At 51.3% G+C, this 21352-nt stretch overlaps 1 protein-coding gene across 4 annotated transcripts in view; it reads right to left on the reverse strand.

Annotated features, from left to right (window-relative positions):
• The window catches only part of NCK2 (NCK adaptor protein 2), a 151246-nt gene extending 142328 nt beyond the window's left edge, over window positions 1-8918 (reverse strand). For 2 of the 4 annotated variants that reach the window (XM_051834882.3, XM_089327434.1), the window contains exon 1: window positions 8003-8299. The gene's annotated coding sequence lies outside the window, so the exon portion shown is untranslated. Of the gene's footprint in view, window positions 1-8002; window positions 8301-8632 lie in introns of those variants that run through there. The other 2 variants (XM_051834899.3, XM_051834906.3) reach the window with 2 other exon arrangements.
• Window positions 8919-21352: the final 12434 nt, after the last annotated feature.

A 21352-nucleotide genomic window follows, 5' to 3' on the forward strand; every position in this document is an offset into this window, starting at 1 on the left:
ATCCAGATGTGCCCCTGGTAGCTGTGGAGCCCGAGGCCAGCTTAGCAGTAGTGCCTCCTCCCTTGCCACAACCGTCAAGACGAAGCAGGAAAGTACCACACTCAACTCTTGGGAGAGTCTGTGAGCTATCATCATATGCAAGTGCTCAGAACAGTAATTACAATGTCTGGGGTGTGTGTGTGTGTGTGTGTGTGTGTGTGTGTGTGTGTAAGCTAATGATCACTAAAAAGAAGTATGATTTTAGCTCTGTCCTTATGGGTGAACTACTTAGCATCAATCAGAAATATGTTCAACACTCATGCCCAAAACAGTTTTATTTCAATACACGGGTAACTTAACCTGCAGAACACATTTTGAATATATTTGTAGAACGTGTTTGTGAAAGGTATGTTGATTATATCTATTCACGTTTAGCTAAATCTGATTTGAGTACTCTAAAACTGAGTGCAAGAAATATGAGTTATTCCTTATATCTATATAAGTTATCCCTTTCCCCAGAAAGCACAATAATAATCACCGTCACTGTTACTCTAAATCACAGGTTGGGAACCTTTTCTCTGCATAGGGCCATTTAGATATTTATAACTTCATTCGCGCGCCATACAAATACAAAATTATCAGTTTAAAAGCTAGCCTGCTCCAGCTCTTGTGACTGTCCAGTCCTGCCTGCAGTGGTTGCCTCGGCAGGGTCAGACCAAATGATTTCACAGAGTCTGGATATTCCCCACTGTGTCACTCACCTATCTCAACAATGAAAAATATAGGATGGGGGCCAGCGCTGTGGTGTAGCGGGTAAAGCCACCACCTGCAGTGCCAGCATTCCATATGGGCGCTGGTCCGAGACCCGGCTGCTCTACTTCTGATCCATCTCTCTGCTGTGGCCTGGGAAAGCAGTAGAAGATGGCCCAAGTGCTTGGGCCCCTGCACCCATGTGGGAGACCTGGAAGAAGCTCCTGGCTCCTAGCTTCAGATCACTGCAGCTCTGGCCATTGTGGCCAACTGGGGAGTGAACCAATGATGGAAGACCTCTCTCTGCCTCTCCTCTATCTGTGTAACTCTGCCTTCCAAATAAATAAATCTTAAAAAAAAAAAAATAGGATGAATGAAGCTTATCAAAAGTGTATAGAGCAGCACTGTCCAGTGTGGCAACCGCTAGCCACTTGGAGCTAATGTCCACTCAAAATCCAGCAACAGGGAATGGAGTCGTGCTCCAAGTATCTACCACACTGAATTTCCAAGATTTCCTATAAATTATCTCATGAATCATGTTTTATATTCATTGCATGTAGCAACAAAAATATTTTTAAAATATTTTGAGGGGCCGTCAAGTCAGAGAAAATGTATTATGAAAAACTACACACAGATTTAAAAATTTTGGCATCAAAACAAACTTAGCTTTTAATTTTATTTGTCCATGAACTTTCTGAAGCACACATTTGCTGTGGAATATATATTACCACTCTTTTTATATTTTACCGTGGCTACAAGAACATTTAAAATACACTGGTGGCTTGCATTCTATTTCAATGGGACAGCCCTGCACCTGACAAACCATCACTTCCAGTGCACTGCAGGGAGACACTCCAAGTTCAAACACACACACCTACTGCTTTGTGCATGCAATCTCTCTTCCCTGCCATGAGGGAGATCCAGGCTTGTGCACAGTTCCATGCAAAGCTATACTGGTGTGGCCACGCCCCTGTCACAAGGGATACTGTACACCACCTCAATGGACAGGAGTCTCTAAAAACAAATTGATGGGGGCTGGCACTGTGGTGCAGCGGGTAAAGCCGCCACCTGCAGTGCCAGCATCCCATGTGGGCGCCAGTTCCAGTCCCGGCTGCTCCACTTCTGACCTACCTCCCTGCTAATGGCCCAAGAAAGCAGCAGAAAGATGGCCCACATCCTTGGGCTCCTGCCACCCACATGGGAGAGACCCAGCTGACGATCCTGGCTCGGGGTTTCAGCCTAGCCGTTACAGCCACCTGAGGAGTGAACCAATGGATGGCAGATCTTTCTCTGTCTCTCTCTCTCTAACTCTGACTTTCAAACAAATAAATCTTCACATAAAATAAAAACTGATGATGCACTTGGGCATGGGAGCATGGGACATCTATAAAGGGCAACAAAGCACCACTCAGGGCAGATGTGGCCAGACCCGAAAGCCAGGGTGCGGCGGGAGGAACGGATTGGCAGGAGCCGTGAGAAAACTGACACCCAAGTGGAAGTAGAAGTGGAAGGAATCTTTGGGATGCAGGCTCAGGAGGCGGGGCAGACTGGACCTGGAGGTGAGGGAGAATTTAAGGATCACCAAGTGAGACAATGACAGGGGAAACAGCCAAGAGGCCACGAGGGTCGGGAGATGTAGTATGTGGAGACCTGCAAGAGCTTCAGGTAGAAGTGACTGGCAAGAAGTTGCTGCTTCATATAGGAATGAATAAAGTCACAAACCAGCCAACCACTGAATGAACAAACAGATCTGCAGCTGTTGGGGGGCGGGGGGGAGTCAGATAAGACACTGCGCCTGCAATCATCCTGAACCATGCAAAGTGGTCTTGGTGAGACACCTTCCTGCAGTCACACACAGCCCACAAGGGGCACTCACTCCTGTGGCAAGGGCAGCCACAAAGGGGCGGTTGCTGCGCCGTCACGGAGGCCCCATGGGGACGGCCTCCCTGGGGCACCGCCGGCCTCCCTGGGGCACCGCCGTTTCTACTGTGCCCTTCATCCAGAATCCCCGCCCCCATTTAGAACCTGAGCAAGCCTCCAATCAGCTTCCCCGCTCGTGTGCAATTCTGAGACTCACCCTGCTCAGCCTGCTCTGCAACCATCCCTAGCAGGGATCCTCAAACACACAGATACCAGATATCTCGGTGATGCTGGGGCAACAGGACCCCCTCAAATGATCAGCCTCAGTTTAGAACAGAGTTCCACGCTGGACTCAACCACATCCCACAAAACTCCTGCGGTGGGCCCTAACACAGGAGGGACTATATGGTAAGCTGTCCCTCGCAGTCTGTGGGGGACTGGTTCCAGTCCCTATGCAGATGCCAAATTCCACCAATGCCCTGATCCCTTATATAAAAGGACAGCATGTTCGCATATAAACTATAAACATCCTCCATATACTTTAAATCCTCTCTAGATTATTTATAATACCTAATAAAGCATAAATACCATGTAAAGAGTTGGTATGCTGTATTATTTATGGAATAAAAAGAAAAAAGTCTAGAAGCAATTTAAAAAAAATATTTTCAATCCACAGTTGGTTGAATCCTCAGATGCAGAGCCCACAAATACAAGGGCCAACTGTATCTGGAGCAAGGACATTTCAGGAGATATTTAAGGGTAAATGAAGGCATAAGGGTGAGGCCCTGATCCAATAAGACCGACGTCCTTAGAAGAAGAGGAAAAGGCACCACTGGCTTCTCCCACTGTGTGCACAGAAGACAGGCAAGAGAGCAGGCAGGAAGTGGGCCCTCATCAGACACCAACCTGGCTGGGACCCTGATCGTGGACTTGCAGCTTCCAGAACTGCCAGCCCCCAGTCTGTGGTACCCATTACAGCAGCCTGAACAGACTGACACACACACACTGGATGGGAACACCCACTCACCCACCCACGGAGACATCCCAGGGAAACTGACTCACAGCCAAGAGCCAGGACACAGGTGCACCGCAACTGCCCCTGCCCACCTCTCCCCCAACAGCACATCTTCAAAGAGCCAACGCATGCTCCCAGCAGGATCTGCACACAGCCGTCACTTGGCCAAGGCACACACCCTACCTCTGTGGCACCCTGCTCCATCCACTGCCACAAAGGAAATCAACCCTTGCTCTAGCAACCTTCTGGGGTGTCTCATCTGCCGTCCACTTAGCTATGGCACGGACTTGAGACAAAGTTCTGGAGTCGGTGGCCCTGGCCCTGAGCCCTAGTCTCCTGACCCAGAAATGCAGGCCAGAGCCAAGTGTGCCATGTTGATTTAAACGTTAAATGTGCTGCTTCTGCCACGCGACTTCAAGCATCACACACACTGGTGCACGTGAGGAGGACTTTGCAGGTGATAAATTATCATCCGGGAGTTTGTATTTGTTATTCTTATCTCCTTCTAGCATTTTAGGTCTTTGTTAACAACTGGCCAGGAGAAGCATCTCACTCTACAGAATTATCCCAAAAATACAGGTTGAGTCTCCTTTACCTGAAATGTGTGGGACCAGAAGCGCTTCAGATTTTTTTTTAATACAGGCATATGCTTAATGAGATATCTTGGGGATAGGACCCAAGGCTAAACGCAAAATCCAATTATGTTCCATATACGCCTTGGACACACAGCCTGAAGGTGATTCTACACAATATTGTTAGTGCACCTGCCTTTCGACTGTGACCTGTCACAGGAGGTCAGGTGTGGAATTTTCCACTCGTGGTGTCATCTTGGGGCTCAAAGTTTCAGATCTGGGAGCATTTCAGAATTTCAGATTAGGAGCACTCAAACGGTAGTTAAGTTCTGAGCATACCTGAAGCTGCTTTTCTGAAAAATTTCACAAATACAAACGGGACAGAAGTGGGCTGACACTAAACAACGCAGCAAACCAGGGTAACCAAGGCTCTGCCTAGCCTTTCCAATTCCGGGTGACATGGATAGAAAAGGAAAGCATTCGGCCAGCCCACCAGCTGGTTATACAGTTGGGTTTGTTTTAGGTTCTGTTTGTTGTTCTTGCTTGAAGCTTGGCTTCGAGACTATAAACAATTCATCTGACGGAGAACTTACCAAAAGAGGCCAACAGACCGGAGTCTCCCATTTTCTGGACACACTGGGGACAAAGCCATGCACAGGTGACAGAGGTTCTAAGCAGAAGTCCAAGGATTCTAGAAGTCTCTTAGGACTGAAATCTGCGTGGGAACCTGGAGCCCCACCACCACAGGCTCAGAACACAACTGGCATGGATCAGTGAGTGTCTGCTGCACATTCAGGATGCAGAAGGGATTGTACTAAGTGCCAGCACAAGGAGGAACATCACCAACATCGAATCAGAGACAGAAGGGAAGTGCTGTGAGTGGAGGAGGTTCCAAGGAGGAGTCTCCACCTCGCAGGAAGGAAGCCCGTCAGGTGTGGGGAAGGAAAGGCACCGAAAACAGTCCCCGGGGGTTGGTGCGACCTGGAGACTCCAGCCAGGAGGCCAGGGAGCTTTAATCCAACGCCACCGTCCTGGCACCACCGGGACACTGCCACGTCCATCAAAAAGCACCTCTGTGTTTCTATGGCTTCAGGGCCTGGTCTTGAGGCTGGAACCCACATGCCGGAATGCGTGTGCGTGCGTTCACATCGTAGGCAGAGGTGTAACTTGCTACTGCCGCTCTGCCCTTCAGAAGTAAATGTGTGGAAGAAAGTCTGAATTCGTAAACTGCTGATAAAACAGCCTGAAGAAGCGAGACGTTATTTTTACTTTAGCCGCACTCTGTGGGTAACCCCGTTCCAAGGCGGTCTTGACCCCCTTCTCATTGCCTTCACTCAGACTTTTAACAACACACATAATGGCATTTTTTAGCTAAGGCCTTTTGAAAAATGCACCGCGAATGTTTCCATCACTCATTTTAGGAAAGAGAAACAATCTGCAATCCCCATGCACAGTCCCTTTGGAGAGGAAGGATGAGAAAACAAATTTCCTGCGCCTCTGGGGGCAGTTGTGGGGAGTTTCCAGTGGGCTGGTTAAACCAGTCAGCCTCCTAATTTTCCCAGACATGGCTCACCACACTCCCCTGCAGCTCCGGCAAGCAATTTCGAGCTTGTCCGTCAGCAAGCCTCGGCTTTCATGCTGGAGAACCATAACCGTGAGCCCTCCTTTCCCCAGGACATACCGCAAGCCAAGTCTGAGCGGTGAGAAGCTTGGGTGTCCCATTCAGTGACACAGCCTGGTCTTCCCCAGAGCAAACGAAGTCCATGCAAGCAACAAAAGGCCCTCAGGTCATTCTGTGCAATCACGCAGGCTTGGGGTATTGGAAAAGGTTACTCGGTCCCTGCATGTGCAAGGAAGATCTCCTGTGTGTTTGCTATGGATGACAGTACATTTCTCAAGTGCTGTGTACATTAAGATCCGCTGTTGGCTGGAAAAGCACGATTACCCCCAATGTAAATGGCAGAGGTTGAGAACATGACAAGGGTCCAACAGCCTGCAATGAAGGTTTAAGTCTCCAGCATGTTACTCAAAGCCTGAAAACTGACCAAGCTACTGGAAATGCACCTTCCACCCACGCCTCTATTTACAAAGGGTCAGTTTCTCCCAACTGGGCCAAGAAGATTACAATGCAGCCAATTTTGCCAAGTCAGTTTCACCCGCCTGTCAGGATCGCTGGCAGTGTTTACACAGCAGCTGAGACTCCCTGAGCCCAGAGGAGCAAACCCAGCACTGCCTAAAGCTCCCATCTCACCCTCCGGTGGCCACCACAAGGCCACCACGACCCTGCCATTCTCCTCGTGTCAAGGAGAGAGCTACTCAGGCAGGACCTGCCCCTGTGGTCACTTCTTCTCAAGCGGGGAGACCGCCCCTCCTCAGGAAAGCCCTCCCGCGAACATCCATGCACCTGCACCCCCCTCCTGGACCTCGGCCCCGGTGCTCTCTGCCTGCCACTCTTCACATAAACCACACACACGCTGGGAGCCTTTATCTGGGCACAGGTGGTGAGTGCACTAAGGGCGTGTTCTGAGGCACAGCTCAGATCTGGTTTGATAAGTTAAGGCAGCCCGGGTTAATTTCATTTTCCGCCACTTTCAAGACTTGGGGGAAAAAAATAACTCTGTAGGTAACTTAATCAAAAACAGCAGCAGGAAACACAGCCCCCGATTGGTTCTCACTGCTACACAAAAACCCTTCCCGAACTGCCAGGACTGGGGCGGGCCAGGAAGGGACTCCCTACCTGCGGGTCCCCAGAAAGCCACGCCCACCAGCCCCTCCCTCTGGGTTCGGTCTCTCCCTGGGTCAGTGCAAGGAGCAGGCCTGGGTGTAGGCCCTTCCGGACGCGACTGGGGCCCACTCACCCCATGATGCACATGCAAACTTGGCACAAAGCCTCAAACCTGTTGGCCAAATAAGGGAGGCACTGCCACCCCCGCCCCTGCTTTGTCCTGAGGAGGCTGACTTAGCCAGGTGCCTGCTGGCCACCAGCCAGTGACCCCCCAGCCTCCGCCCACAGCCCGTCCCAGGCGATCGGCATTGTCCACAAAGTACAGCGTTATCCCACACAATGCGAAGCCCACACGGCGCCCACGCGGCAGCCGTCGTGGATGCTTTCAGAGTCACACAGGACGTTTTTCCAGGACCCCCTGGCGGTTCCATCGCCCGGAACGCAGAGCGACTGGGAGAAACTTTGGTACAAGTGGCTGGCTCCAAGGGTGCCCTGAAAATCCGCGGCAGGGCGCAGACCCTCAAACCCGCACAAAAGCGCCCAGCTCCGGGCCGTCGACCCTCCCTTACGCGACGTGACAGCAGCTTTGTGTGGGATCAGAAATAGTTGCAATCAACACACAGTTAAGTTCTCCGGGTGCATCGTGACCCCCCCGCGTCCCTGCGACCCGGAGATTCACCCCCCGGCGACCGCGGCCACCGCTCGGTCCCACGCCGGCCCCGGCCCCGTGCCTGCCGCCGTCCGTCCCGCAGGCCGGGCACTCCCTGCGCACCGGAGGTGTCCAGTCCCCGGGCCCCGCCGCCCGGCCCCAGCCCAGCTCCTCGCCCGCGCGCCCTTGGAGGGCGCCCCTGCCCCCAAGCCGGCCCCTGGGGGTAGGGTGGGGGGCCCGGAAGGCGGGCAGGAAGGTGCGGAGCCTGGAGGTGCCGAGCAGTCCACAGCCGGTGGGGAGGGCGCCCAGGCCGCAGCGGGGGCGAGGGCACCGGCGGAGCGCGGAGGGGCCCCACTCCCCCAGCCCCTCCCTGGGCGCGTCCCGGCCCGCGGGCCCCGCCGCGCTTCCAACTCCGCCGAATGGGCCCCCAAGTTTGCGGCGCACACACTTACCTCGCCACGGGCCGCCCACCGAGGCCGGAGGGCAGCGGCGCGGGTCCCGGGGCGGCGGCGGCCGCGCTGCGCCCGCCCAAGCGCCGCTCTTTGTCTGCGCCGCTCCCGCGTCTTGCCGCCGGGCGAACCCCGCCGGCCCGGGCGCCGCGAGCCTCCCCGCCGCTCGCCGCCCGTTCGGCCGCGCGGCTCCGGCCTGAAGCTCCCGGAGGCGGCGGCGGAGGCGGCGGCGGCGGCGACCCTCCCCCGGCGCGCAACGCCCGCCTCCTCCGCTCTCTTCCTCGTCCGCCCGCGCTCCTCCCCGGCCGCGCCGTGACGCCGCCCAGGGGCCGGCCCAGGCCCCGCGCGCGCACGGGGCGGGGGCCCGACACCCACCTGGGGGCGCCCCCGGGCTCCGCCGAGCTCCGCGGCCCGGCCCCGGAACGCGCCCGGCTTAGCCCGGGGCTGGAGAACGCTGCGCTGCGGGGCGCCGCGGGGCCCTGCGGGGCGCCGAGCGCTAGGCTAGGTCCCCGCGCCCGCACTTGCGGGGGCGGGGTGGGGACGACCGTAAAAATGCAGGCATTAACTTCCAGCCCCGGAGGCCGGCCGGGTGGGCTTCGCGTGCTCTTTTTGTTGTTTGTTTAATTCTCTTACCGCCACGCGCGAGTTGGAGAGGAGACCGCGCCCCCCCCTCCCGGAAGCATTCCCACGGCGCGCTCAGCGCAGCAGGCCTGTGGTCCATCAGAAAAGTGACTTCCAGCAAAATGTCACTTCCTCCCTGTGATTGCTTGCGGGCATTTTTATTTTTATTTGGCTTGCGTCTATTTACTTTCCCAACCAGACACGTTTTTAGTCCATTTGTCCCTGGCGGAGGCGCTTCCTAAGGGGAGGAGCGGAACTCCGACCTCTGATGCCTCCCAGGCACGCAAGCCCGCTCCAGCCGCCGGGAGTCGGGTTGCACAGCCCCGGGAGCAGAGCCCAATCAGGAGCCGCCTGCCCCTGGGCCCCTGCGGGTACCGTGAGGGGTGGGCCCGACCGGCTCACCCAGCCTCACCCCGCCTGGAGTTGTGTGGCCCAGTAAACAAACTTGGAAGCTGGAAACCCGAGAGCAGAGGCAGAGACCGGAGAGCTTCCCTTCCGGATGCGTCCAGATGTCTTTTCTCCAAACTCCTTCTCCCCGTGGTTTCCCAGAGGAAACCCTAATGTTCCAAGGATTCCAAAGCCCTCGTGGGATCGCCTGCATCCGTGTCAGTGAGATGCTTTCTTTGGCTCCTGGCTTCTGATCTTCAGGAAAACAGTAATGTTTCACCCAAGGAGGCAAGGCAACATTCTTTGATTGACTCCCTCCCCCAAAGCACCCAAGAATGGGTAAGTAGAGTCCCCGGAGCTCCGTCATCAGTGGCCTGCTGGACTGTGGACTTCTGACCTGTGTAACCTCACACAGGGATTTCTTGACTTTTCTCAAGTCTGTGAAATGGGGAGATAATATCTACCTACCTCCAACAGTACCAGGGACACGCCTTGGCGACAGGTCACCCTTGAATAGCTCAGTATGTGGAAGGAGGTACACTACCTTGAGCAGAGATCAAGTTCAAGATCTGGGACTCAGGACAGCCTCCTGTTTGACTCTGGGAAAGAAGCTACCAAAGCTCATCCTTTAGTGCAAGTCTCATTTTAGGAGTGAGGAAAGCAGAATTTTAGTCCATAGTCCGGCCCAAATTTCAATGGGCTTACTCCAAATACGTAGAGCAATATTGACCCTTGTTTGCTTTGTAAAATCTCAGTCATGGTTCTCCTCTTCCTCCTCTGATTCTTTGAAAAACTCACTGATGCCACTCTCTAAACCTTAATCCTACAGGGTCTGCTGAAGCACGTGGCATTTCTACCTCCTGAAACTCCATCATCTTTCCATTGATCTTAGATGATTGATTTTGGTCCTATTGCCTTCTGGCCCTCCCATATTTTCTCCTTATAGGAGGTCTGTTGTCTTCCTTCCTGGATTCCCAAAGCAATCAAGGTTTTAGTCTGATGTGTCCTTTTTTTTTTTAGTTAACCACCCGCCTGAACTTTAAGAAGAAATTATTTAGTTTTTGTTTGAAAGGCAGAGGGACAGAGAGATAGCCTCCATCTGCTGGTCCACTCCCCAGATGCTTGCAACAGCCAGGGCTGGGCTAGGAACTGGGATCCTATCCAGGCCTCCCACGTGGGTGGCAGCAACCCAAACACCAGAGCCATCATCTGTAGCTTCCCAGGGTCCACATTAGCACTAAGCTGGAATCAAATTAGAGGAACTGGGACTCAAACCAGGTGCTCCCACATAGGATGTGGACGTCCCAAGCAGCGTCTGCACCGCTGATCCCAACACCAGCCCTTTGGACTTTCCCTGCAGCCTTTGTGAGCCGCTTTGCCTGCACTTCCTGTGGGCAGTGTCATTTCTTCCAGGTCACCACCATCAGAGTAAGTTCATTTCCTTTCCAAACCAGCTTCTCCCACAGCCTCAGGCGTGGCCCAGAGTTCCCCGAGCGAGCGCCTCTGCTCCCTGGAGAACCTCACTATCACCTTGACTTCTTCCTTCCCACTCCCAAACTCTCCCCAGGGGAAGGGAGATGACCCTGGGGTCCCTTTCAACCTACCCCAGTGATCCCAAGTCCTGACAGTTCTTATCCATGTCTGCCTTCCGACTGTCTCCCAATTCTGGATGCCAGTGTCGCCCTAACTGTCGGGAACACTCCTGCTCTTTCCCCTTTCCCTTGATGGAGAACTTCCTATGGCTGCCCATCACTCTGCCCAGTCCCCCTCAAAAGTCCTCTGATGGCAGAAGAGTTGAACATGTGTTCCAAGGGAGCCTGGAGAATTTAGACCTTGGAGGTCTGCTGTAGTTTTCTTGGCCTGCCTCAATTAATTACCTCTACCCAGGTCATTAAAAAGAGTTTATGTTTCCAGATTTCTAACCAGGGCGCTGGCCTCTCTCCGAAGGCTAGAGGGGCAGATCCTTCCTCCTCTTTCAGCGTCTACTGGCTCCAGGCATTCCTTGGTTTGTGGCTGCATTGCCGTGGTCTCTGCCTCTGTCTTCACACCCCTGGACCCTGTGTTTCCTCTCTTCTCTCTCTTGACGAAGATACCTCTTGTGGAATTCACAGCCCACCCCTAATCCAGGGGGACTTCCCGTCAGTATCCTTGACTTCTCACAGCTGCAGAGACCTTTGGCCAGATCAGGTCACAGTCACAGGTTCTGGGGGACTAGCTCACCCCAGGACCCAACATAAGGAGACATTTCTTTGAAACCTGGATTTTTTTCTAAAAATGTGTATAGGTCTCTGCATTCTAATCCCTTAGTGTGTCCCTATCTGTTTTACTATAAAAATATCCTCAATAAGTAAGTACTAAAAGCACAAAAAGTATACTCCTTCCGCCTAAAATTGCTCTGGCATTAACCCTATGATTTATCTCCCGAAGGCTTCTCTGCTCTGGTCCTGCCATGGCCATTTGCTCTGTCGCCCTGCTGTCGCCACCATGCTTCACTGAGTCATACTTAGTTCTGCCTCCTGGCCTTTCCTCCTTACTCAGAGCTCTGTGCAGGCCCCTGTCTTCCCCCCTTGGGCTCACGGGAAGCACAAGCTAAGGCGGACGCAGCTGCTGTCCTTGGCAGACCTCAGCATCTCAAAGCCAACCCAGAAACCTGTGACTGGGGTCACTTAAGTGCTCTGATCCTCAGATGCTACAGTATTCCCTTGGTGTCTCTAGGGGACTGGTTCCTGGGGACGTTGGGTACCAAACTCTGAGGACACTCAGTATTTGCATATAAACAAAGCACATCCCCCATATGTTTTAAAGCATCTAGAGATGACTTGCAATATCCATACAATGTAATGGTGTGTACATAGTTGTCATACTGGATTACGTAGGGAATAGTGACAAGAAGAAATCTGTATATTTTCAGGATAGATACAAATATTTGCTTTCTATGATTGGTTGAGTGAGTGGGTATAGCACCTGTGGATAAGAAGGGCCAACTCTCCTGCAAAGAATGACCAGGATCAGAGCCAGCGCTGTGGTGTAGCAGGAAAAGCCACCGCCTGCAATGCCGGCATCCCATATGGGCTCCAGTTCGAGCCCTGGCTGCTCCTCTTCCTATCCAGCTCTCTGCTATGGCTATAGCCTGGGAAAGCAGTAGAAGATGGCCCAAGTCCCACCCACATGGGAGTCCCGGAAGAAGCTACTGGCTCCTGGCCTCCGATCAGCGTAGCTTCAGCAACTGCGGCCAACTGGGGAGTGAACCAGTGGATGGAAGACCTCTCTCTCTGCCTCTCCTCTCTGTGTAACTGGCTTTCAAGTAAATAAAGAAATCTTTTAAAAAAAAAAAATGACCTACATCAAATGAGATCATGTAAATATGTCTCAGCTGTGTGCTTGGCACGTGCTCAACACTCGTGTGGGTTTTTCTGTGACCTCCCATCTTAACCGGTGATTCAGCTAAGTGTATCTAATGTGTTTCTATTGGAAAGGCCTTATAGCAGTCAATCGGGATTCGTTAATTTGGTGCACGCACCAATGAAGGCCTGGAAGTGAGCAGAGCAGGTGTAAATAATCCAGACTAGAGGGAAGCAAATTAGTACGAAAATAATTTGGGAGAAGTTGAGAGGAAAGGCGGAAAAGGAAGGGTAAACCCAGTGCAAAGGTAACTATAATGTGACGCTTCACAGGCCAACATAGCAAAGAAAACACATTCTGAGCATCCGAGGAAGTACTGGCGTTAGACAGGAACCTTGAGAGATGACACAGTGGGAGGCTGCCCTATGCCAACCCCTTCGTTCATTTAAGGAAGCCCCTACCTAAACCTTGGGGGAAGGCAGGGTGGGGTTTCCTGGGACTGGCCAGTAGAACCCTCCCACTCCAGACTCAGCGACTGCACAGGGTGCAAAAGAGGGGGTGGGGGCAAGGTTACACCTGCTGTTCCTGAAGGGGGTCCCAGCAAGTGACTGCAGCACTAGGTTCTCCCTTCTACTTCTTGCAGGGTGCTGAATAGCCTTCTAGAAATTCTCCTGTTCTGCTTAAGGTAGCCAGAGGCACTTCCTTGTCTTGCAACCAAATCTCTGGAATGACACCAACGCTGAGATTTTTGAAAGCAGGAGATAGGCAGAGAGGAAATTCCTAGTGAATGAAGCTTGCAACTCAGAGGGTGGAGGAGGGGAAACGGGGAATAGGCAAGGTTCATTTGCATACATGGAGCAGAGGATGCTGGGAAAGGACCCTGAGCCGATGAGGCAGTTACATGTGGCCATCATCTGGCTCAGCTCAGGGTCAGGATAGCTCTCGTGGTGCGTGTGCCTAAGAATGCAATAGGAATATAGGAAGAGCAAACATAAGTTTGTGTTATCTAAAGAGGTAACAACCCAGATAGGATGGAGATAGGATAGGAACCCAGAACAGCTGGGGACATGGTAGAGGAGAAATTTGGGGGGGGGGGGGAATCCTAAAGAAATTCACAGTTGATTGAATGTGAAGGGACCAATGAGATTAGGAACCAAGCCTCCAACAGAAACTGAGAGTTTGGGTATCTAAAAAGTTAGGGTGCTGATTTCAGAGAGAGAAAACATCTGAGTGTGGGAGCACACACCCGGAGGGCAGGCTCTGAGTCCAGTTCCCTGTACCACTCCTGATGGATGGAATGTCCACACCGTGAGAGTTTGTCCAAGGGAAGGGAGGACCTCGAGCTCCGTGGGGAGACTTTGTGGACTCACTGCAAGGATTTTGGTATTTCATCTTACCTGCACTAGCACAGGGGGAAGGGACAGTCTGATGAGTCTTAAGATCCTGCTGGATTTCTCACCCAGACTACAAAGGACTCCCTCCTTACCTCTTCCTACTCAAGAGAGGCAGGCTAGAAACCCAGGAAACTTCCCTCTCCAGGACTGACATTTTTTTTTTTTTAATCACAATTACAGAGGTGGGCACCAGTTACGTTGCTACTTGGGAAGCCTGCAGCCCGTGTCAGAGTGCGTGATGCCAGCCCTGTTTCCTCTGTTTCCCATACAGCATTCTGCTAACACACTGCAGGTGATGGCTGGTTCAAGGTCTTGGTTTCTGGCCACGCAGGGAAGGAAGCCTGGAGTAAGTTTTGGGCTCCTGGCTTTGGCCTGGTCCAGCCTTGACTGTTGGATGCGTTTTGGGGATGGGGGGGAGTGAACCAATGGATAGATGCTCCCTCGCTCACTCTCTCTCTCTCTCTGCCTTTCAGATAAAATGAAAATAAAATAAATAAATCACAATGACAAAGAATTAAGATTCATATATAACCCCCCAATTGTATTGGTCATCCCATTTTCCTACTTCTAGCTCTGACTTATGATCAAGATTTCAGGAAACAATCATGCACTAATTGTTTAAATAAAAGAAAAAAGGATGAAGTAACCCTATGACGTTGAGTGAAATTTCATGTTAAAAAGGAAAAGGGAATGGGAGCGAACTTAAACACTAACAGTCTGTCAAAGCACATTTATGGTGGTGGGAGACACAGCATGTCATAGCTTTAGAACTTGGAGGCTGCTGGCTCTGAAAAATAAAAATGGCCCAACTTTAAATTGTTTCTGATTGTGAGCAGCAAGGCAGAATGAATTTCAGAGAGGCACCATCTTAACAGAGCTCAATAACTTTAGGAAAGCTAAGAGGATTTTATTCAAATTTCCAGTTTGAAATCTGCCTGTAGGTGAACATCACATGTGAGACGTCTCTGTTCGCTACAATAAACCGTCAATTAATCAGAAGTCCTCAGGAAGGAGCTGTTCTGCTGAATCAAATTTCCATGTTGCTTAGGGATTAACCAGAAAGCCCCTTCAGCTGGAACATAAATTAAAATTTTTCAAAAATAAATTTTGCAGGCTGATATGGCACCTTGGAAAGCCTGGTACAGAGAGTAAAATGGGTCCTTTTTGATGTTGGGTGCCTTTATAATGCCTCTGCTGTCGCTATGAATGCATCCTGATTCTACAGTGCTAACTAGGTGGCAGGTTGGGCGGGATCTGCACTAGGTCCCAGCCACATGCTAAGACTGTTTTTAAAGAGCTAATAAAATTCACTTGTTTTCTCGCATTTTTTGATTTTTTTCCCTCAAAAGTCAAGTGCTGAGGAGGGAGATTTCCATAGATGACGGACGGCTCCTGTTTCTCAGTATCTAGTTAGTCAATGCTTATATGCATATATATATTTTTAAGATTTATTTATTTATTTGAAAGTCAGAGTTAGAGAAGGAGAGAGAGAGAGGTCTTCCATCCGCTGCTTCACTCCCCAATTGGCCGCAATGGCTGGAGCTGTGCTGATCCAAAGTCAGGAGTCAGGAGCTTCTTCTGGGTCTCCCACGCAGGTGCAGGGACCCAAGGACTTGGGCCACCCTCTACTATTTCCCAGGCTATAGCAGAGAGCTGGATCAGAAGTGGAACAGCCGGGACTCAAACTGGTGCCCATATGGGATGGATGCCAGCACTGCAGGCGGCTCCTTTACCTGCTATTCCACAGTGCAGCCCCTATTTATAAATATAATTTTAATGCACTTGTTTAGCTATGTTATTCAAGTTGAGCACCCTAATATGAAAAGCCAAAGTCCAAAACTTTGACCGCTGACATGACATCACAGTGGAAAATCTCACACCTGACTTCATGTGACAGGTCACAGCCAAAACCCAGGCATACTAAATACATTGTGTAAAGTTACCTTCAGCTTATACATATCAGATGTATATGAAAGCTAATGAATTTCATATTTAAACTTGGGTCCCATCCCCAAGACATCTCATTATGCATATGCAAATGTTCCCAAATCTGAAACATTTCTGGCCCCAAGCATTTCAACCTGTGTTGTAAGTGATTGCTTTAACTGTCGAGTTGTTAATAGCTGTCATTCATTGTGTCCTACTTGCCAAGTCTATTGTCTAATCCTCACAACCCAGGGAGGCAGGCATTCCCATTTTATTGATAAGAAAACTGAGGCTTAAAGGCTTTAAAACTTGCCCAAGCTCTCCAAATGAACAAGCGGTTTTTTTCATGATCTCTACAAACATGTAATATTGCTTTTAAGGTGCCTGAGAAATACAATCAAGATGGTATAAAGAGCACTTGTTGGTTTTTTTTTTTTTTTTTTTTTTTGATAGGCAGAGTGGACAGTGTGAGAGAGAGACAGAGAGAAAGGTCTTCCTTTGCCGTTGGTTCACCCTCCAATGGCCGCTACAGCTGGCGCATCGCGCTGATCCGAAGGCAGGAGCCAGGTGCTTCTCCTGGTCTCCCATGGGGTGCAGGGCCCAAGCACTTGGGCCATCCTCCACTGCACTCCCTGGCCACAGCAGAGAGCTGGCCTGGAAGAGGGGCAACCGGGACAGAATCTAGCGCCCCGACCAGGGCTAGAACCCAGTGTGCCGGCGCCGCAAGGCAGAGGATTAGCCTAGTGAGCCGCGGCGCCGGCCAAGAGCACTTGTTTTAATCTCCTATTACATCATTTGCATGCTGAATTCCTAACAGAGTTAATGGTTCTCCCCCTTATTTCACCCCACTTTGGTTAGGCACTTCTGTTGTCTGCACCGCACCATGGGATAAGGCGTAGGGAGATTCAGATGTGACCGCTGAACTCAGCCCAAGCAGACCCGTACCATTCACTGTGGTGGACGCTCACAGCCAGATGGGATGGGCTCCCGTTGTGGGTGTGGTTAACAAGTCACCACAGTCAGAGGCTTAAACAACCCAGAGGCTGGCCTCTACAGTTTTACAAGTCAGAAATCCGACACAGGTCTCTCTGGGCTAAAAGCAAAGTGATGGCAGAGCTGTGGTATTTCTTGGAGGCTCTAGAGGATTTGTCTTTTCCAGCTTTCAGAACCCGCCAGCTCTCCTCGGCTGGTGGTCCCTCCTCCAGTCTTCAAAGCCAGCAGAGATGCGTATTTCCGATCCTTCTTCTCCCTCCAGCCAGGAACAGTTTCTGTTTTCTGTTGCTATAGCAAAAATACTGAGCCCGGGTGCTTATAAAGAGAAGAGGCTTATTTAGTTCACAGTTCCTGTGGCTAAAAGTCCAAACAGCATGGAGCCAGCTCTGGGGAGGGCCCCTGGCTGCCTCACCTCATGGTGGGAACAGGTGGAAGAAGGAGCGATCAATGCAAGCCTCCCACCAAGCCCCACCTCTTAGAGGTCCCGCCACCCCTTAAGGGCACCGCACTGGGGGCCAAGCTCCCAACACACAGCCTTTGAGATACACACTCAAGCTGTACTCAAACACACTTTCCAACTGTAAGTGAAGGGAGTAGGGGCTTTGTGGAGGGAATGGGGCAGAGCAGGCGGCACCTGCTGGGCCGAGAGGGAAGGCGGATATTCAGAACTTAGGAAGACAGGAGAATGAGGAGTGCGCCGTGTGCATAGAGATGATGACGCTTTGCTGGGAGTGGCTTCCTGCAGCCTCTTGCCCTAAGCAAACGTGGGTTAGAGGAAGTGCTTGCCCACCTCCATTCCTGGGTTGCACACCTCGCCTAAGAGCCCCACAGAGGCGTTCAGGGAGGCTCACTGTTGCTTGACAAGGAGGGGATGCAATTAAGAAGATATTTTGGTCCAAAAACAAAATTACAGGAAATACAGAGGTTAGAGAGCAAGTCCAACTGCACTGGGATTGCAATCAGCAGAAACCATGACGTAGAGACTACAAAGCACAGGAGACCTGGCTTCTCCCACAACGACTGCTTAGAAAAGTAGAGATGGACATTGAGCCCAGTGTGGTAAAAGGCTTGAATACATGAAAACATAAAAAGTAGGCAGAGTAAGCCAGAGAGGCGTGCATCTGGCACAGCAGTTAAGCTGTCCCCTGGGATGCCCGCATCTTACGTCACAGTGACCAGTTCTGGCTCCTCCTCCGATCCAGCTTCCTGATATTGTGCAACTGCGGAGGCAGCAGTTGATGGTTAAAGTACGTGGATCCCTGCCACTCACGTGGGAGACCCAGATGGAGTTCCAGGCTCCTGGCTTCAGCTGTTCAGCCTGGCCCGACTCTGGCTGTTGTGGGTATTTGGGGAATGAACCAACTGATGGAACAATGATCTCTCTCTCTAATAAAAATGGAAAATCAATCAATATTTTTAAAAGAGAAGTGAATCATAGTAATTACAGACCCATGCTCACATGCCAAAACAGGAAGGAGAGAGTGCTAGAGAGGGGCAGATGGCATCTCAGAGGGGGCTTTTGAGATGCCAAGCAAGGTATTTTTTTTAAGGATTTATTTATTTATTTGAAAGGCTGAGTTACAGAGAGGCAGAGAGAGAGAGGGAGAGAAAGAAGAGAGTCTTTCATCTGCTAGTTCACTCCCTAAATGGCCACAATGGCTGGAGCTGTACCGATCTGAAGCCAGGAGCCAGGAGCTTCTTCTGGATCTCCCATGTGGGTGCAGAGGCCCAAGCATTTGGGTCACCTTCCACTGCTTTCCTAGGCCATAGCCGGGCACCCAGGCTAGATCAGAAATGGAGTAGCCAGGATTCGAACCTGTGCCCACATGAGATGCCAGCACTACAGGCGGTGGCTTTACCCACTACGCCATAGCACAAGCCACAAGGTCTGTGGTTTTGAGAGCGTTTACATTACAGTAGCCCATTGGACCTTGCACTTTTACTTTATGTGGTTTTCTGTGGGTGTGCTATATTTAATGTGTTATATTTATCCATAAAAAGATTAAGTCTTCTCTGTTTTGGTAAGTTTAGTCAGGCAGTGGAATGCAGGCAGGAGGGGGACACATGGAAGCTGTGTTGGCCATAATGTGGATGTTGGATGTGACCCGTGAACCCTGCCCATGGAGCTCACGATGGAAATTTACCAAAAGCAGGCTGTGTGTCCCCAGGACCAGGTATTCCTTAGTAGGACAAAGTTTCTGACTACATACATATTGGAACCCAACAGGAAGACACAGCAAAAGAGCCCGCCGTAACCCCAGCTTGGATCCTTGCTTTGACAGCTGAGTCTAACTCACTCTCCACTTGCCCATCAGCAACTTCCTCAGAGGTCCTGACCTGGGGGCCCCCACCAAGGAGAACCCAAGACAAAGGACAAGCACTCACCTGCCAAGAGAGAGAAGAAGAATGAGAAGTCAGCAGCATTGGCTGGTGCAAGTCATGGAGGCAGGACCCAGGAGACACGAGCTTGCCAACACCTTGATCTTGGACTTCAGCCTTCAGAACAGGAACAAAATTTCCTCCCGTGTTCTGGCCCCTCCATTTCTCACTGACTCCATGGCTGTCCATGCCTTTAGACAAACACATGCAATACTTTTTCTTGTGTTTCTAGTTGTTATCCTCGGGGAATTGGTCCAGAAAGAGTATGGGCAGCAGTTTGGAAAGTCAGAGAAACTATCTTCCTCAACCAAGACAAACGGTCCCTGTGGCCGTCAGGTTTCCAGGTGAACCCTCTGGGACAGAGGGGCGGAACATCGACAAAAGGAACATTGGACTGGGGGTGGGGGTGGCTTCTCTACCTTTTGTGGGAGGCACCTGCAGAAGGCAGCATTGGGATTGGCTTTTTGAGATGCTTGTATCACGTCTGAGTACCCCGTGCTGCTGCTGGTGAAAATGAGTCAGTGGCCAGCTGGGACCCTGCTCTCTGAAGTGCTACAGCCCTGTCTGTACGCAATCCCCTGCCAGAAGCCTCAGGACCACCTCAGCCTCCCCTCTGTAAAGCAGGCGTCTCCCCCTGCCAGGGGTGCCGCTTGTGCTTTATCTTCCAATCCACCCTTGGATAGCACTGAAGCCTGATGTCACCAATATCCACATCCTCTTCCTAGTGGGGTTGCCTGAGATCTTGAAACCTCCAGCTTTCTATGGTCTTCATAGATTGAGCCCCAAGGAAGAGAAGAAAAATGCAGGTGGCACTTCAATAAATGACCTTTCCTGTCTGGTTCTTACAAGCCAAGCAAGGAACACGCAATGCTGAGGAAGACATCGGTCTAAAACCTGTGCTAATCTGTGTATAATTCAAATGATTGCAGCAGATTCTGCAGGTACCTGCCCTGCACCCTTCCTAAGGGTCACCAGCGGTGCCAGAGGACAGGTACCCGGCTTCCCGTCTCAAGGCTTTGGTTGCTCTTTCTAGGGGCCTTCTCTGTCCTCTGGTGTGTGCCAGGCCTGCGGGTAGGTGCAGATCAGAAGTGCTAGAGGGTTAACCCCCACGAACAACCCAACCAATGGGGGTGTGCACCTGCCCACAGCACCCCAGCTTCCCCAGTCCTTGTGTGTCCTGCATGGCCCTCAGGGTCTGCCAGCAGCAAGGGTCTCTGGTCGCCTTCCTTCTACATCTCATTCCTTAATACATCCCCACACCCCCACCACCGCAGCTTCAGGGACACCTGCTATATTAGTCTGCTCAGGCTGCTATGAGAATTTAGCACCACAGCCTGAGGGGCTTAAAAGACAAATTTATTGGAGATGGTGCTGTGGCATGGTAGGCTAAGCCTCTGCCTGTGGTGCCAGCATCCCATATGGGCGCCGGTTCAAATCCTGGCTACTCCTCTTCCAGTCCAGCTCTCTGCTATGGTCTAGGAAAGCAGCAGAGGATGGCCCAAGTGCTTGGGCCCTTGCACCCATATGGGAGACCTGGAAGAAGCTCCTGGCTCCTGGCTTCTGATTGGTACATCTCCGGATGTTGTGACCATCTGGGGAGTGACCTAGTAGGTGGAAAACCTCTCTCTCTCTCTATCTATCTCTCTCTCTCTCTCTGCCTCTGCCTTTCAAATAAATAAATATATCTTTAAAAAAAAGAACACATGTATGGATTCAGTTCTTTTGTCTTCTCTGTAGCTGGTTCCTTTCTGTCAATCTGTTACCATTGTTCTACACAAAAGCAGCTGAGTACAAAACTAATCTTGACTGATGGGAGGAAATGTGGAAGACAGATCAGAAGCCTCCTGTCATGTATTTCCTTGGCACATATCTAAAGCAGCTGGAGGAGTAGAGTTTAGCTCAGCAGTTAAGGTACCCATGTCCCACATCAGTGTGCCTGGGTTCAATTCCTGGCTGCGGCTTCCGACTCCAGCTTCCTGCTAAAGTGTACCCTGAGAGGCAGTGACCATAGCTTAAGTAGTTAGAGTCCTGCCACTGACCTAGGAGACCTGGATTGAGTTCCTGGCTTCAGACTTCAGCCCTGGTGCAGTCATTGTGGGCATCGGGAGAATGAACCAGCGGATGGGAGTGCTTTCTCTCCCTCTCTCTCTGTCTCTCTCTCTCTCATGCATAATAAAATTGTTTTTAAAACAATTGAGTCTGCTGTTGGGGCTATTCCAGGCTCCTCTCATCATGACCTCTTTCAGCCTGTGACTCATCCTCCCCCTGAGAACCACTTTGGTGGGTCACAGAGCCAGCGCCCTCCCCTTCC

This window comes from Oryctolagus cuniculus, chromosome 2 (assembly GCF_051225735.1).
Source record: "Oryctolagus cuniculus isolate XC-2025 breed Fujian yellow rabbit chromosome 2, ASM5122573v1, whole genome shotgun sequence".
NCBI lineage: Eukaryota > Metazoa > Chordata > Mammalia > Lagomorpha > Leporidae > Oryctolagus > Oryctolagus cuniculus.